The following is a 16,704-nucleotide window of genomic DNA, read 5'->3' as shown; positions in this document are numbered from 1 at the left end:
TCTTTATTAAACTTCTCATTTTGTACATGCATTGTTTTCCTGATTTCGTTTAGTTGTCTGTGTTCTCTTGTATTTTATTGAGTTTCTTTAAGATGATTACTTTGAATTCTTTTCAAGGCAAACTGTAGATCTCCATTTCTTTGGGGTCAGTTACTGAAGATTTATTACTTTTCTTTTGATGGTGTCATGTTTGCCTAATTCTTTGTGATATGCTTAGCCTTGCATTGGTGTCTGTGCACTTGAACGAACAAACACTTCTTCCAGTCTTTACAGTCTGGTTTTGGGAGGTAAAGACCTTCTCTTGTTGGTTTCCTGGGCTGATGGGGTTACCTATAGAACTGCAGTTGTGCTGGGTTGGAGCTGATTTTGAAGCTGTCATTGAGTTTGTAGTGGGATCCATGGTTGGTGTGCTTGTTACCAGGGGCTCAGGCAGGTATGGATCCTGTCTGGTCCCTGGGTGGGTGAGACTTCCTCCAGTACTTTGTTCAGTAGAATAGTACTGGGACAAAGGTCTGATTCAGGTTCCACAGTTGGGTCCTTAGTCAGCAGGCATATTACCAAGTGTGTAGACAAGTTTGTCTCCCAGCAAGTCCCTGGGAGAGTTCATGCCTAGTCACTGAATGGATTCATGGGTGGTCAGGACTGGCCCTGGACTGTGGCTGAGAGGGGCTAGAACTGAGTCTCAGGGCTGTTTCAGATTCTGCAAACAAAACTGAGGTCTACAGTCCTGGTTCTCAAGGCACAGATAGGCATGTATCCAACCAGCTCCCTCTGTGGGCTGGACTGCTCCCTGATTGTGGCTAGAGGGGCTGGAGCCAAGTATAGGGCCCTTTCAAGATCTCCAGGGGAGCATATAGCAGTATCTCTTTGGGTCCCTGGGCCAGAAGTTCTGTTAGTGCTAGACTGCTTGAGATCTAGAATCAAGTATGGGTCCTTTCATGATCTATGGGGTGCAGACAGGAGTGTCTCTTGCTTGAACCTTGGACCCGCAGTACTGTGGAAAAACTGTGCTGTGAGAGGGCTGGAACCAACTATAGGGTGCTTTAGGATCTTTAGGGGCATAGACAGGAGTGTCTCCTGCTGGGTCTGTGTGCCAGCAGGATTCTTCAGTGACTGTGGCTGGGACAGGTTGGAATCTAGTTACAGGGCCCTTTCAGAATCTACAGTCTCACTGAGCTTGGCAGGTTTATCTCCTGGTATTCTCAGACTGTGGCCATGAAGGGCTGGAACTGGTTCACCTGCTACTTCTGAGACCACAGCCAGGACCAGGGTCTGTATGCCTATTGCCTGACACACAGGTAGGTGTGACTTCTCCCAGGTCCCTTGGTTTATGGGACTGGTTACAGACCCAATGCTAGATAGGCCTGTAGCTGAGTTCTCAGGGGTACAGAGATGTTTTCTGGGTCTGTAGCCAGGACCACAGTCAGCAAGTTAAACCACCAAGATGTGAGTCCGTTTTATCAAAATGGCTTTCCTCAGTCTTGGACTGCACCAGGATTTCACAGTCTCCTACCTGGATTCCAAAGCTTCCACAAAGGCACTTTTGTCCATGGTTTGATGGCAAACTTTTATTGCTGAGGGGGGTGATATGCGCAAGGGGCATTTTATTTTGCCATCTTGCCGATGTCACTCCTATTCTAATATTCTAATTAAAAACACCCACACAAAATCTAGAATGCAGTACATTTCATATTAAAAACTGGGTCTTAAGGTAGGGACTGAGGTATAGATTTGGACTTCATTGGCATTTGAAATCATAAAAATAGATGAGATTGCCCAGGGAAAGTATAAAGCAAAAAGAAGAGAAAGCTGGAGTACATGCTCATCCAAGAAACAGGCAGAGGGTAGAATTAACAAAGGAGACTTACTTTGTTATTTATAGGCCCCACTTCAATTCAAAAAGAATTTGAAATGATTTATATAAATAATACCATAGTGTTAAAATAAAGTTAGACATACAAATTGAGGCTATAGGGAAGTTAGGGTAATATAGGAAGATGAAGCCTTTGATCTGGATAGAAATTCATACGATATGGTCTTACACATTTGTTAGATATAGGCAAAATTAGGCTTTGAAATTCCTAATAGTAGTCAAAGCATTGTGGAAGTGTGATCAATTTGGAATTCAGAATATTCGTTTAAAAAACAGTTCAGGGCTTCCCTGGTGGCGCAGTGGTTGAGAGTCCGCCTGCTGATGCAGGGGACACGGGTTCGTGCCCCGGTCCGGGAAGATCCCACATGCCACGGAGCGGCTGGGCCTGTGAGCCATGGCCGCTGAGCCTGCGCATCTGGAGCCTGTGCTCCGCAGCGGGAGAGGCCACAACAGTGAGAGGCCCACGTACCGCAAAAACAAACAAACAAACAAACAAAAAAACAGTTAAGTTGCTTAGGATAAGCAGAGGTTTTTTCCCTAGTACTCAGACTTGAGAGAAATTTGTTCCCTGGATTCTCATAAAGGGGAAATTGTGCGATATGGTAGTCAGTATCTTCAGTGGCCTCCCTCAAATAAACACAATATGTATTACTGCTTTTTATAACATCTCTCAGTGCAAGCTATAGCTATAAAATATTATTTAAAATGATTCTATGAGGGGCTAAAGCAAACCAGTCCAATAAGTACCTCTCTGATAGTGTTTGTTGTGGATGACTTCTCTTAGCTAACCAGAGGTATGGAAGTGAAAACAGCTATCTCTTTCTTTCTTAAACCAGCCACATAGGTTGATTGACTTGATGACTCAATACTATGTATTTATAAGAGGAAAAGAGTCCATTTGTTGGTATCATGGGTAATGAAGGAAGTAGAGGCACCAGCTACTTATTTCTCCTAATCTCCCATCCCTGTCCCAGGCATTCACGAAGACTAGCATTGCTGGCAAGAGATGAGATAGTAATGGCTCTTCTTGAATCATGGCTTGGGCTAGCAAGGTTCTTATATGGAGTATATTAGAAGAATTGCCGTGAATATGCAGTCTGAACAGGGTAGATGGGGTGTGCTAATCTCATCTGAAACTGGTGTCCCAGACTCAGTTTTTTTATAGGTATTTCCCTCCTTTTGGACTATTTTCCCAAAAAGTGAAGGCTTAATTAGCAAATATGCATTTAGAAGAATAGGAAGAAACTTGTTTTAGGCTAAACTACTTTATTTTGCATAAGGGGACAGAGTTTAGTAATATTAAGAAATTAAAACATTCTTAAGATTCAGACCTGCTGACCAGTAGAAGGCTGTTATCCTTTTCTTCTTACTATACAAGCAGTTTATGAATACTTCTTTTCTCATCTGCTAAGGCAAGATAATCATTGAAGTATCTTTTAAGAAATTCCCCCATATAGTATGGCTTGATTTAGAAAATTTATAAACTTTTGAGGAATATAAGGACTATATATTTTTAGAAAATTTTCTATGAATGTTATTTTTTGAAAGTATGTATTTGTTAATAACTGGGTAAAAAAAGGATCCAAGAATATATTTTCTTTTTTTAAATTGAAGTATGGTTGATTTACAATATTTACAATATTGTGTTAGTTTCAGTGTACAGCAAAGTGATCAGTTTTATATATATAAATACATATATTTATATATACATATACACATTTTCCGATTGTTTTCCATTATAGGTTATTATAAGATATTGAATACAGTTCTCTGTGCTATACAGTAAAGCCTTGTTGTTTATCTGTTTTATATATGGTAGTGCATATCTGTTAATCCCATACTTCTTATTTATTCCTCCCCCTCTTTGGTAACCATAAGTTTGCTTTCTATGTCTATGAGTCTGTTTCTGTTTTGTAAATAAATTCATTTGTACTATTTTTTTTTTTAGATTCCACATATAAGTGATATCATATGGTATTTGTCTTTCTCTGTCTGACTTACTTCACTTAGCATGATAATCTCTAGGTCCATCCCTATTGCCACAAAAGGCATTATTTCATTGTTTTTTATGTCGGAGTAATATTCTATTATATATATATGCCACGTCTTCTTTATCCATTCATCTGTTGATGGACACTTAGATTGCTTCTATATCTTGCCTATTGTAAACAGTGCTGCTATGATCATTGGAGTGCATGTATCTTTTCAAATTAGAGTTTTCATCTTTTACAGATATACGCCCAGTAGTGGTAACTCCATTTTTAGTTTTTTAAGGAACCTCCATATTGTTTTCCATAGTGGCTGCACTAATTTACATTCCCACCAACAGTGTAGGAGGGTACCCTTTTCTCCATACCCTATCCAGCATTTATTATTTGTAGACTGTGAGGTGATACCTCCTTGTAGTTTTGCTTTGCATTTCTCTAATAATTAGCAGTGTTGAGCATCTTTTCATGTGTCTGTTGGCCATCTGTATGTCTTCTTTCGAGAAATGTCTATTTAGTCTTCTGCCTGTTTTTTGATTGGGTTGTTTGTTTCTCTGATATTGAGTTGTATGAGCTCTTTGTATGTTTTGGAAATTAAGCCCCTGTCAGCTGCATCCTTTGCAAATATCTTCTCCCAGTCCGTGCGTTGTCTTTTTGTTTTGTTTATGGTTTCCTTTACTGTGTGAAAGCTGTTAAGTTTGATTAGGTCCCATTTGTTTATTTTTGCTTTTATTTTGCCTTGAGAGACTGACCCAAGGAAACATTGGTACGATTTATGTCAGAGAATGTTTTACCTATGTTCTCTTCTAGGAGTTTTATGGTGTCATGTTTTATATTTAAGTCTTTAAGCCATTTTGAATTTATTTTTGTGTGTGGTATGCGGGAGTGTTCTGACTTCATTGATTTACATGAGTCTGTCCAGCTTTCCCAACACCACTTGCTGAAGAGACTGTCTTTTCTCTATTGTATATTCTTGCCTCCTTGGTCAAAGATTAATTGGCCATAGGTGTGGGGGTTTATTTCTGGGTCCTCTATTCTGTTCCATCTCTATATGTCTGTTTTTGTGCCAGTACCACCCTGTTTTGATTACTGTAGCTTTGTAATATTGCCTGAAGTCTAGAAGGGTTATGCCCCCAGCTTTGTTCTTTTCCCTCAGGATTGCTTTGGCAATTCTGGGTCTTTTGTGATTCCATATAAATTTTAGAATTATTTGTTCTAGTTCTGTGAAAAATGTCATGGGTAATTTGATAGGGATTGCATTAAATCTGTAGATTTGTTTGGGTAGTATGGCAATTTTCACTATATTAATTCTTCCAACCCAAGACCATGGGATATCTTTTCATTTCTTTGAATCATCTTCAGTTTCCTTCATCAGTGTTTTATAGTTCTCAGCATATAAATCTTTCACTTCCTTGGTTAGGTTTATTCCTAGTTTTTTTTTTTTTTTTTGATGCAATGTGATTTTAAACAGGATTGCTTTTTTACTTTCTCTTTCTGATACTTCATTGTTAGTGTAAAGAAGTGCAACAGATTTCTGTATATTAATCTTGTATCCTGATACCTTGCTGAATTCGTTTATCAGTTCTGGTAGTTTCTGTTTGGAGTCTTAAGGGTTTTCTGTAGAGTATCATGTTATCTGCATATAATGACAATTTTACCTCTTCCCTTCTAATCTGGATGCCTTTCATTTCTTTTTCTTGGCTGATTGCTGTGCCTAGGACTTCCAATAGTATGTTGAATTAAAGTGATGAGAGTGGGCATCCTTGTCTTATTCCAGCACTTAGCAGGAAGACTTTCAGCTTTCCACCATTTAGTATCATGTAAGCTGTGGATTTGTCATAAATGGCTTTTATTATGTTATGTTCCCTTTATACCCACTTTGGTGAGAGTTTTTATCATGAATAAATGTTGAATTTTATCAAATGCTTTTTCTGCCTCTGTTGAGATGATCATGTGGTTTTTGTATTTTCTTTTGTTGTTGTGGTGTATCACATTGATTGATTTGTGTTTGTTGAACCATCCTTGTGACTCTGGGATGAATCCAATTTGATTATGGTGTATGGCCCTTTTTATGTGTTGTTGGACTTGGTTTGCTAATATTTTGTTGAGGATTTTTGCGTCTACATTCATCAAAGATATTGGCCTGTAATTTTCTTTTTTGGTAGTGTCTTTTTCTGGTTTTGGTATCAGGGTGATGGTGACTTCATAGAATGACTTTGGGAGTGTTCTCTCCTCTTCAGTCTTTTGGAAGAGTTTGAGAAGGATAGATATAAGTTCTTTGTATGTTTGGTAGAATAACCCAGTGAAGCCATCCAGTCCTGGACTTTTGTTTGCAGGGAGCCTTTTTTATTACAGATTCTATTTCACTTCTAGTGATCAGTCTGTTCAACTTATCTGTTTCTTCTTGATTCAGTTTTGGCAGGCTGTATGTTTCTAGCAACTTGTCCATTTCTTCTAGGTTGTCAAATTTGTTGGCATATAACTGTTCACAATATTTTCTTAGTAATTTTTTGTATTTCTATGGTGTTGTTACTGAGTCCAAGCTCACTCTGCTTGCCACATGGCAGGCCAGTAAATCGGGAGAAGAGGTGTTGAGGCAAGGAATAGTGACTTTATTCAGAAAGCCAGCAGACCAAGAAGATGGCAGACTAGTGTCTTAGAAGAACCATCTTATTGGGGTCTGGATGCCAGTTTCTTCTATAGAACAGAGAGGGGACAGAGGTGAGGAAGTAAAGTAAAAAGGCCATAAGTCTTGCAGATATCTCCTGGAATAGCCAGCCTTAGGAAGGGGATGTGTTAATTTCTTCTTTCTTGCAGCCATTCATAGGTGGACAGGGTCAGGATGTTTCCCTGAACAAAGGCACTTTGGTTTAACATTCAGGCAGAGGGGCAGGTTCCCTGAAGCAGACCATTATGTATAGACAGTAACCTTTTAGTGAACAAAAGCAGCAGGAAGCAAAGGTTAAAGTAAGAGAAACAGATCCAACATGTAGTCAGATTTGTTCATCCCCGTAACAATATTGGTTATTTCTCCTCTTCCATTTCTTATTTATTTGTATCCTGTCTCTTTTCTTCTTGGTGAGCTTGGCTAGAGGCTTGTCAATTTCATTTATCCTTTCAACTATCTCTTGGTTTTATTGATTTTTTTCTTTTTTAAATCTCCATTTATTTATTTCCTCTCTGGTCTTTATTATTTCCTTCCTTCTGCTGAATTTAGGTTTTATTTGTTGTTTTTTTTTTCTAATTCTTTTAGGTGGTAGGTTAGGTTGTTTATTTAAGATTTTTCTTGGGGCTTCCCTGGTGGCGCAGTGGTTGAGGGTCTGCCTGCCGATGCAGAGGACACGGGTTTGTGACCCGGTCCGGGGGGATCCCACATGCCGCGGAGCGGCTGGGCCCGTGAGCCATGGCCGCTGAGCCTGTGCGTCCGGAGCCTGTGCTCCGCAACGGGAGAGGCCGCAGCAGTGAGAGGCCCGTGTACCGCAAAAAAAAAAAAAAAAAAAAGATTTTTCTTGTTTTTGGAAGAAGGCCTGTATTACTATGAACTTCTCTCTTAGAACTGCTTTTTCTGCATCCCATAGATGTTGTATGGTTGTGTTTTCATTGTCGTTTGTTTCAAGGTATTTTTAAATTTCCTCTTTGATTTCATCACTGACCCTTGGTTTTTTAGTGGCATGTTGTTTAGTCTCCATGTAATCATTTTTTTCTCATTTCTCTTTCTGTGGTTGATATCTAGTTTCATACCGTTGCACTCAGAAAAGTTGCTTGAAATAATTTCTGTCCTCTTAAATTTGTTGAGGCTTGTTTTGTGTCCTGGTATGTGGTCTATCCTAGGGAATGTTCCATGTGCTCTTGAAAAGAATGTGTATTTTGGGTTTTTTTTGGATGTAATGTCCTGTAGATATCAATTAAGTCTGTTCTATTGTGTCATTTAGGACCTCGTTGCCTTATTGATTTTCTGTCTGGAAGATCTGTCAATTGATGTCAGTAGGGTGTTAAACTCTCCTACTATTGTTGTATTCCCATCAAGTTCTCCCTTTTTGTCTCTTGATATTTGTTTTATGTATTTTGGTCCTCCTGTATTGGGTGCATATGTGTTAATGAGTGTGATATCCTCTTCTTGTATTGATCATCTTATTATATGTTGACCTTCATTGTCTTTCTTTGTGGCCTTCGTTTTAAAGTCTATTTTGTCTGATGTGAGTATTGCTACCCCCACTTTCTTGTCATTTCCTTTTGCATGAAATATCTTTTTCCATCCCCTCACTTTCAATCTATATGTGTCTTTCACCCAGAAGTGGATCTCTTGTAGGCAGCATATTGTAGATTCTTGTTTTATTATCTAACCTGCCACTCTATGTATTTGATTGGTGCATTTAGTCCATTTATATATAAAGTAATTACTGATAGTATGTATTTATTGCCATTTTATTTTTTATTTATTTATTTTTTTAACATCTTTATTGGGGTATAATTACTTTACAATGGTGTGTTAGTTAATGCTTTATAACAAAGTGAATCAGTTATACATATACATATGTTCCCATATCTCTTCCCTCTTGCGTCTCCCTCCCTCCCACCCTCCCTATCCCACCCCTCCAGGCTGTCACAAAGCACCGAGCCAATATCCCTGTGCCATGCGGCTGCTTCCCACTAGCTATCTACCTTACTACGTTTGTTAGTGTGTATATGTCCATGACTCTCTCTCGCCCCGTCACAGCTCACCCTTCCCCCTCCCCATAACCTCAAGTCCGTTCTCTAGGAGGTCTGCGTCTTTATTCCTGCCTTACCCCTAGGTTCTTCATGACATTTTTTTTTCTTAAATTCCATATATATGTGTTAGCATACTGTATTTGTCTTTTTCTTTCTGACTTACTTCACTGTGTATGACAGACTCTAGGTCTATCCACCTCATTACAAATAGCTCAATTTCGTTTCTTTTTATGGCTGAGTAATATTCCATTGTATATATGTGCCACATCTTCTTTATCCATTCATCCGATGATGGGCACTTAGGTTGTTTCCATCTCCGGGCTATTGTAAATAGAGCTGCGATGAACATTTTGGTACATGACTCTTTTTGAATTTCGGTTTTCTCAGGGTATATGCCCAGTAGTGGGATTGCTGGGTCATATGGTAGTTCTATTTGTACTTTTTTAAGGAACCTCCATACTGTTCTCCATAGTGGCTGAACCAATTCACATTCCCACCAGCAGTGCAAGAGGGTTCCCTTTTCTCCACACCCTCTCCAGCATTTATTGTTTCTAGATTTTTTGATGATGGCCATTCTGACTGGTGTGAGATGATATCTCATTGTAGTTTTGATTTGCATTTCTCTAATGATTAATGATGTTGAGCATTCTTTCATGTGTTTGTTGGCAGTCTGTATATCTTCTTTGGAGAAATGTCTATTTAGGTCTTCTGCCCATTTTTGGATTGGGTTGTTTGTTTTTTTGTTGTTGAGCTGCATGAGCTGCTTGTAAATTTTGGAGATTAATCCTTTGTCGGTTGCTTCATTTGCAAATATTTTCTCCCATTCTGAGGGTTGTCTTTTGGTCTTGTTTATGGTTTCCTTTGCTGTGCAAAAGCTTTGAAGTTTCATTAGGTCCCATTTGTTTATTTTTGTTTTTATTTCCATTACTCTAGGGGGTGGGTCAGAAAGAATCTTGCTGTGATTTATGTCATAGAGTGTTCTGCCTATGTTTTCCTCTAAGAGTTTGATAGTTTCTGGCCTTATATTTAGGTCTTTAATCCATTTTGAGCTTATTTTTGTGTATGGTGTTAGGGAGTGTTCTAATTTCATTCTTTTACATGTACCTGTCCAGTTTTCCCAGCACCACTTATTGAAGAGGCTGTCCTTTTTCCACTGTACATTCCTGCCACCTTTATCAAAGATAAGGTGTCCATATGTGCATGGGTTTATCTCTGGGCTTTCTATCCTGTTCCATTGATCTATCTTTCTGTTTTTGTGCCAGTACCATACCGTCTTGATAACTGTAGCTTTGTAGTATAGTCTGAAGTCAGGGAGCCTGATTCCTCCAGTTCCTTTTTTTGTTCTCAAGATTGCTTTGGCTATTCGGGGTCTTTTGTGTTTCCATACAAATTGCGAAATTTTTTGTTCTAGTTCTGTGAAAAATGCCAGTGGTAGTTTGATAGGGATTGCATTGAATCTATAGATTGCTTTGGGTAGTAGAGTCATTTTCACAATGTTGATTCTTCCAATCCAAGAACATGGTATATGTCTCCATCTATTTGTATCATCTTTAATTTCTTTCATCAGTGTCTTATAGTTTTCTGCACACAGGTCTTTTGTCTCCTTAGGTAGGTTTATTCCTAGATATTTTATTCTTTTTGTTGCAATGGTAAATGGGAGTGTTTTCTTGATTTCACTTTCAGATTTTTCATCATTAGTATATAGGAATGCCAGAGATTTCTGTGCATTAATTTTGTATCCTGCTACTTTACCAAATTCATTGATTAGCTCTAGTAGTTTTCTGGTAGCATATTTAGGATTCTCTATGTATAGGATCATGTCATCTGCAAACAGTGACAGCTTTACTTCTTCTTTTCCGATTTGGATTCCTTTTATTTCCTTCTCTTCTCTGATTGCTGTGGCTAAAACTTCCAAAACAATGTTGAATAAGAGTGGTGAGAGTGGGCAACCTTGTCTTGTTCCTGATCTTAGTGGAAATGCTTTCAGTTTTTCACCATTGAGGATGATGTTTGCTGTGGGCTTGTCGTATATGGCCTTTATTATGTTGAGGAAAGTTCCCTCTATGCCTACTTTCTGCAGGGTTTTTATCATAAATGGGTGTTGAATTTTGTCAAAAGCTTTCTCTGCATCTATTGAGATGATCATATGGTTTTTCTCCTTCAATTTGTTAATATGGTTTATCACATTGATAGATTTGCGTATATTGAAGAATCCTTGCATTCCTGGAATAAACCCCACTTGATCATGGTGTATGATCCTTGTAATGTGCTGTTGGATTCTGTTTGCTAGTATTTTGTTGAGGATTTTTGCATCTATGTTCATCAGTGATATTGGCCTGTAGTTTTCTTTCTTTGTGACATCCTTGCCTGGTTTTGGTATCAAGGTGATGGTGGCCTCATAGAATGAGTTTGGGAGTGTTCCTCCCTCTGCTATATTTTGGAAGAGTTTGAGAAGGATAGGTGTTAGCTCTTCTCTAAATGTTTGATAGAATTCGCCTGTGAAGCCATCTGGTCCTGGGCTTTTCTTTGTTGGAAGATTTTTAATCACAGTTTCAATTTCAGTGCTTGTGATTGGTCTGTTCATATTTTCTATTTCTTCCTGATTCAGTCTTGGCAGGTTGTGCATTTCTAAGAATTTGTCCATTTCTTCCAGATTGTCCATTTTATTGGCATAGAGTTGCTTGTAGTAATCTCTCATGATCTCTTTTATTTCTGCAGTGTCAGTTGTTACCTCTCCTTTTTCATTTCTAATTCTATTGATTTGAGTCTTCTCCCTTTTTTTCTTGATGAGTCTGGCTAGTGGTTTATCTATTTTGTTTATCTTCTCAAAGAACCAGCTTTTAGTTTTATTGATCTTTGCTATTGTTTCCTTCATTTCTTTTTCATTTATTTCTGATCTGATTTTTATGATTTCTTTCCTTCTGCTAGCTTTGGGGTTTATTTGTTCTTCTTTCTCTAATTGCTTGAGGTGCAAGGTTAGGTTGTTTATTCGAGATGTTTCCTGCTTCTTAAGGTGGGCTTGTATTGCTATAAACTTCCCCCTTAGAACTGCTTTTGCTGCATCCCACAGGTTTTGGGTCGTTGTGTCTCCATTGTCATTTGTTTCTAGGTATTTTTTGATTTCCTCTTTGATTTCTTCAGTGATCACTTCATTATTAAGTAGTGTATTGTTTACCCTCCATGTGTTTGTATTTTTTACAGATCTTTTCCTGTAATTGATATCTAGTCTCATGGCATTGTGGTCAGAAAAGATACCTGATACAATTTCAATTTTCTTAAATTTGCCAAGGCTTGGTTTGTGACCCAAGATATGATCTATCCTGGAGAATGTTCCATGAGCACTTGAGAAAAATGTGTATTCTGTTGTTTTTGGATGGAGTGTCCTATAAATATCAATTAAGTCCATCTTGTTTAATGTATCATTTAAAGCTTGTGTTTCCTTATTTATTTTCATTTTGGATGATCTGTCCTTGGGTGAAAGTGGGGTGTTTAAGTCCCCTACTATGAATGTGTTACTGTCGATTTCCCCTTTTATGGCTGTTAGTATTTGCCTTATGTATTGAGGTGCCCCTATGTTGGGTGCATAAATATTTACAATTGTTATATCTTCTTGGATCGATCCCTTGATCATTATGTAGTGTCCTTCTTTGTCTCTTTTAATAGTCTTTATTTTAAAGTCTATTTTGTCTGATATGAGAATTGCTACTCCAGCTTTCTTTTGGTTTCCATTTGCATGGAATATCTTTTTCCATCCCCTTACTTTTAGTCTGTATGTGTCTCTAGGTCTGAAGTGGGTCTCTTGTAGACAGCATATATAAGGGTCTTGTTTTTGTATCCATTCAGCTAATCTGTGTCTTTTGGTGGGAGCATTTAGTCCATTTACATTTAAGGTAATTATCGATATGTATGTTCCTATTCCCATTTTCTATATTGTTTTGGGTTCGTTATTATAGGTCTTTTCCTTCTCTTGTGTTTCTTGCCTAGAGAAGATCCTTTAGCATTTGTTGTAAAGCTGGTTTGGTGGTGCTGAACTCTCTCAGCTTTTGCTTGTCTGTAAAGGTTTTAATTTCTCCATCAAATCTGAATGAGATCCTTGCTGGGTAGAGTAATCTTGGCTGCAGGTTTTTCTCCTTCATCACTTTAAGTATGTCCTGCCACTCCCTTCTGGCTTGTAGGGTTTCTGCTGAGAGATCAGCTGTTAACCTTATGGGGATTCCCTTATGTGTTATTTGTTGTTTTTCCCTTGCTGCTTTTAATATGCTTTCTTTGTATTTAATTTTTGACAGTTTGATTAATATGTGTCTTGGCGTATTTCTCCTTGGATTTATCCTGTATGGGACTCTCTGTGCTTCCTGGACTTGATTAACTATTTCCTTTCCCATATTAGGGAAGTTTTCAACTATAATCTCTTCAAATATTTTCTCAGTCCCTTTCTTTTTCTCTTCTTCTTCTGGAACCCCTATAATTCGAATGTTGGTGCGTTTAATGTTGTCCCAGAGGTCTCTGAGACTGTCCTCAGTTCTTTTCATTCTTTTTTCTTTATTCTGCTCTGCAGTAGTTATTTCCACTATTTTATCTTCCAGGTCACTTATCCGTTCTTCTGCCTCAGTTATTCTGCTATTGATCCCATCTAGAGTATTTTTAATTTCATTTATTGTGTTGTTCATCGTTGCTTGTTTCATCTTTAGTTCTTCTAGGTCCTTGTTAACTGATTCTTGCATTTTGTCCATTCTATTGTCCATTCTATCTCCAAGATTTCGGATCAACCTTACTATCATTATTCTGAATTCTTTTTCAGGTAGACTGCCTATTTCCTCTTCATTTGTTAGGTCTGGTGCATTTTTATCTTGCTCCTTTATCTGCTGTGTGTTTTTCTGTTTTCTCATTTTGCTTATCTTACTGTGTTTGGGGTCTCCTTTTTGCAGGCTGCAGGTTCGTAGTTCCTCCTGTTTTTGATGTCTGTCTCCAGTGGCTAAGGTTGGTTCAGTGGGTTGTGTAGGCTTCCTGGTGGAGGGGACTAGTGCCTGTGTTGTGGTGGATGAGGCTGGATCCTGTCTCTCTAGTGGGCAGGTTCACGTCTGGTGGTGTGTTTTGGGGTGTCTGTGGCCTTATTATGATTTTAGGCAGCCTCTCTGCTAATGGGTGGGGTTGTGTTCCTGTTTTTCTAGTTGTTTGGCACAGGTTGTCCAGCACTGTGGCTTGCTGGTCGTTGAGTGTAGCTGGGTGCTGGTGTTAAGATGGAGGTCTCTGGGAGATTTTCGCCGTTTGATATTATGTGGAGCTGGGAGGTCTCTTGTGGACCAGTGTCCTGAAGTTGGCTCTCCTACCTCAGAGGCAGAGCCCTGACTCCTGGCTGGAGCACCAAGAGCCTTTCATCCACACGGCTCAGAATAAAAGGGAGAAAAAGTAGAGGGAATTAGTAGAAGTATGAGGAAAGAAAGAAGGAAAGGAGGGAAGGAAGGAGGGAAGGAAGGAAGGAAGGAAGAAAGAAAGAAAGAAAGAAGCAAAGAAGGAAAGAAGGCAAGAAGGAACGAAAGGAGGGAGGGAGGGAGGAAGGAAGGAAGGAGGGAAAGAAGGAAAAACAGAAAGAAAGAAGATACAGTAAAAATAAAATAAAGTATAATAAAGTTATTGAATTAAAAAATTCTTAATTAGAAAAAAAAAAAGAAAAAAAAAGAAAAAAAAAAAAAGGACGGATAGAACCTTAGGACAAATGTTGGAAGCAAAGCTATACAGACAAAGTCTTACACAGAAGCGTACACATACACCCTCACAAAAAGAGGTAAAGGGGGAAAAATCATAAATCTTGCTGTCAGAGACCACCTCCTCAATTTGGGATGATTCGTTGTCTAAAGGAGGGAAGGAAGGAGGGAAGGAAGGAAGGAAGGAAGGAAGAAAGAAGCAAAGAAGGAAAGAAGGCAAGAAGGAACGAAAGGAGGGAGGGAGGGAGGGAGGAAGGAAGGAAGGAGGGAAAGAAGGAAAAACAGAAAGAAAGAAGTTACAGTAAAAATAAAATAAAGTATAATAAAGTTATTGAATTAAAAAATTCTTAATTAGAAAAAAAAAAAAAGGGACGGATAGAACCTTAGGACAAATGTTGGAAGCAAAGCTATACAGACAAAGTCTTACACAGAAGCGTACACGTACACCCTCACAAAAAGAGGTAAAGGGGGAAAAATCATAAATCTTGCTGTCAGAGACCACCTCCTCAATTTGGGACGATTCGTTGTCTAAACGAGAGAAGGAAGGAAGGAAAGAAAGAAAGAAAGGGCGAAGGTAAAGTATAATAACGTTCTTAAAATTAATTATTAAGAAAAAAATTTTAAGAAAAAACCATGGACGGATAGAACCCTAGGACAAATGGTGGAAGCAAGACTATACAGACAAGATCTCACACAGAAGCGTACACATACACATTCACAAAAAGAGGAATAGGGAAAAAAATCATAGATCTTGCTCCCAAAGTCCACCTCCTTAATTTGGGATGATTGGCTGTCTATTCATGTATTCCACAGATGCAGGGTACATCAAGTTGATTGTGGAGCTTTAATCCGCTGCTTCTGAGGCTGCTGGGAGAGATTTCCCTTTCTCTTCTTTGTTCTCACAGCTCACAGGAGCTCAGCTTTGGATTTGGCCCTGCCTCTGCGTGTAGGTCGCTGGAGGGCGTCTGTTTTTTGCTCAGACAGGACGGGGTTAAAGGAGCCGCTGATTCGGGGGTTCTGGCGTACTGAGGCCGGCGGGGAGGGAGGGGCACGGAATGCGGGGCGGGCCTGCGGCGGCAAAGTCCGGCGTGACCCTGCACCAGCCTGAGGCCCGCCGTGCGCTCTCCCGGGGAGGTCGTCCCCGGATCCCGGGAACCCAGCAGTGGCGGGCTGCACAGGCTCCGCGGAAGAGGGGCGTGGAGAGCGACCTGCGCTCGCACACAGGCCCCTTGGTGGCGGCAGCAGCAGCCCCAACGTCTCCCGCCCGCCTCTGGGGTCCGCGCCTCCAGCCGCGGCTTGCGCCCGTCTCTGGAGTCCGCGCCCTCAGCCGCGGCTCGCGCCCGTCTCTGGGGTCCGCGCCCTCAGCCGCGGCTCGCGCCCGTCTCTGGGGTCCGCGCTTTCAGCCGCGGCTCGCGCCCGTCTCTGGGGTCCGCGCTTTCAGCCGTGGCTCGCGCCCGTCTCTGGGGTTCGCGCTTTTAGCCGCGGCTCGCGCCCGTCTCTGGAGTTGCTTTAAGCAGCGTTCTTAAACCCCTCTCCTCACGCACCAGAAAACAAAGAGGGAAGAAAAAGTCTCTTGCCTCTTCGGCAGGTGCAGGCTTTTCCCCGGACTCCCTCCCGGCTAGCTGTGGTGCACTAACCCCTTCAGGCTATGTTCAAGCCGCCAACCCCAGTCCTCTCCCTGCGCTCCGTCCGAAACCGAAACACGAGCCTCAGAGCCTCAGCTCGCAGCCCCGCCCGTCCCGGCGGGTGAGCAGACAAGCCTCTCGGGCTGGTGAGTGCCGGTCGGCACCGATCCTCTGTGCGGGAATCTCCCCGCTTTGCCCTCCGCACCCGTTGCTGTGCACTCCTCCGCGGCTTCGAAGCTCCCGCCTCCGCCTCCCGCAGTCTCCGCCCGCGAAGGGGCTTCCTAGTGTGTGGAAATTTTTCCTCCTTCACAGCTCCCTCCCACTGGTGTAGGTGCCGTCCCTATTCTTTTGTCTCTGTTTATTCTTTTTTCCTTTTGCCCTACCCAGGTACGTGGGGAGTTTCTTGCCTTTTGGGAGGTCTGAGGTCTTCTGCCAGCCTTCAGTAGGTGTTCTGTAGGAGTTGTTCCACGTGTAGATGTATTTCTGGTGTATCTGTGGAGAGGAAGGTGATCTCCGCGTCTTACTCTTCCGCCATCTTCCTCTGTCGCTATTGCCATTTTAAACCTTGTTTTCCGGTTCATTTTGCACATCTTTGTTCCTTTCTCCCCTTTCTGTTTTTCCGTTTGTGGTTTGTATTATGCTTGAGTTCCTTTATTTTTGTTTTTTGTGAATCTATATTATGTTTTTGATTTGTGATTATCCTGGTTTTCAAGTATGTTATCTCATAACTGTATCTACTTCCTTTAGAATCATAGTCATATAAGCTCAAACACATTCTAAAAGATTTGCATTTTCTTACTCCCCTCCCC

The 16,704-nt window shown here is 40.5% G+C and overlaps 1 protein-coding gene and 1 long non-coding RNA gene across 2 annotated transcripts in view; one reads left to right on the top strand and one right to left on the bottom strand.

Moving 5' to 3' along the window:
• Nucleotides 1-16,704, bottom strand: part of LOC125963580 (uncharacterized) — a 102,604-nt gene that overhangs the window by 44,164 nt on the left and 41,736 nt on the right. Inside the window, exon 2 of the long non-coding RNA XR_007475748.1 lies at nt 15,039-15,134. This is a non-coding gene — a long non-coding RNA (uncharacterized LOC125963580). The remainder of the gene's footprint in view (nt 1-15,038; nt 15,135-16,704) is intronic.
• Nucleotides 1-16,704, top strand: part of C2H14orf39 (chromosome 2 C14orf39 homolog) — a 56,875-nt gene that overhangs the window by 11,620 nt on the left and 28,551 nt on the right. The gene's annotated exons all lie outside the window — the stretch shown is intronic.

The sequence above is a fragment of the Orcinus orca genome, chromosome 2 (genome assembly GCF_937001465.1).
Source record: "Orcinus orca chromosome 2, mOrcOrc1.1, whole genome shotgun sequence".
Taxonomy (NCBI): domain Eukaryota; kingdom Metazoa; phylum Chordata; class Mammalia; order Artiodactyla; family Delphinidae; genus Orcinus; species Orcinus orca.
The sequence above is the reverse complement of the archived record's forward strand: the minus strand, read 5'-3'. Positions and strand labels throughout refer to the sequence as shown.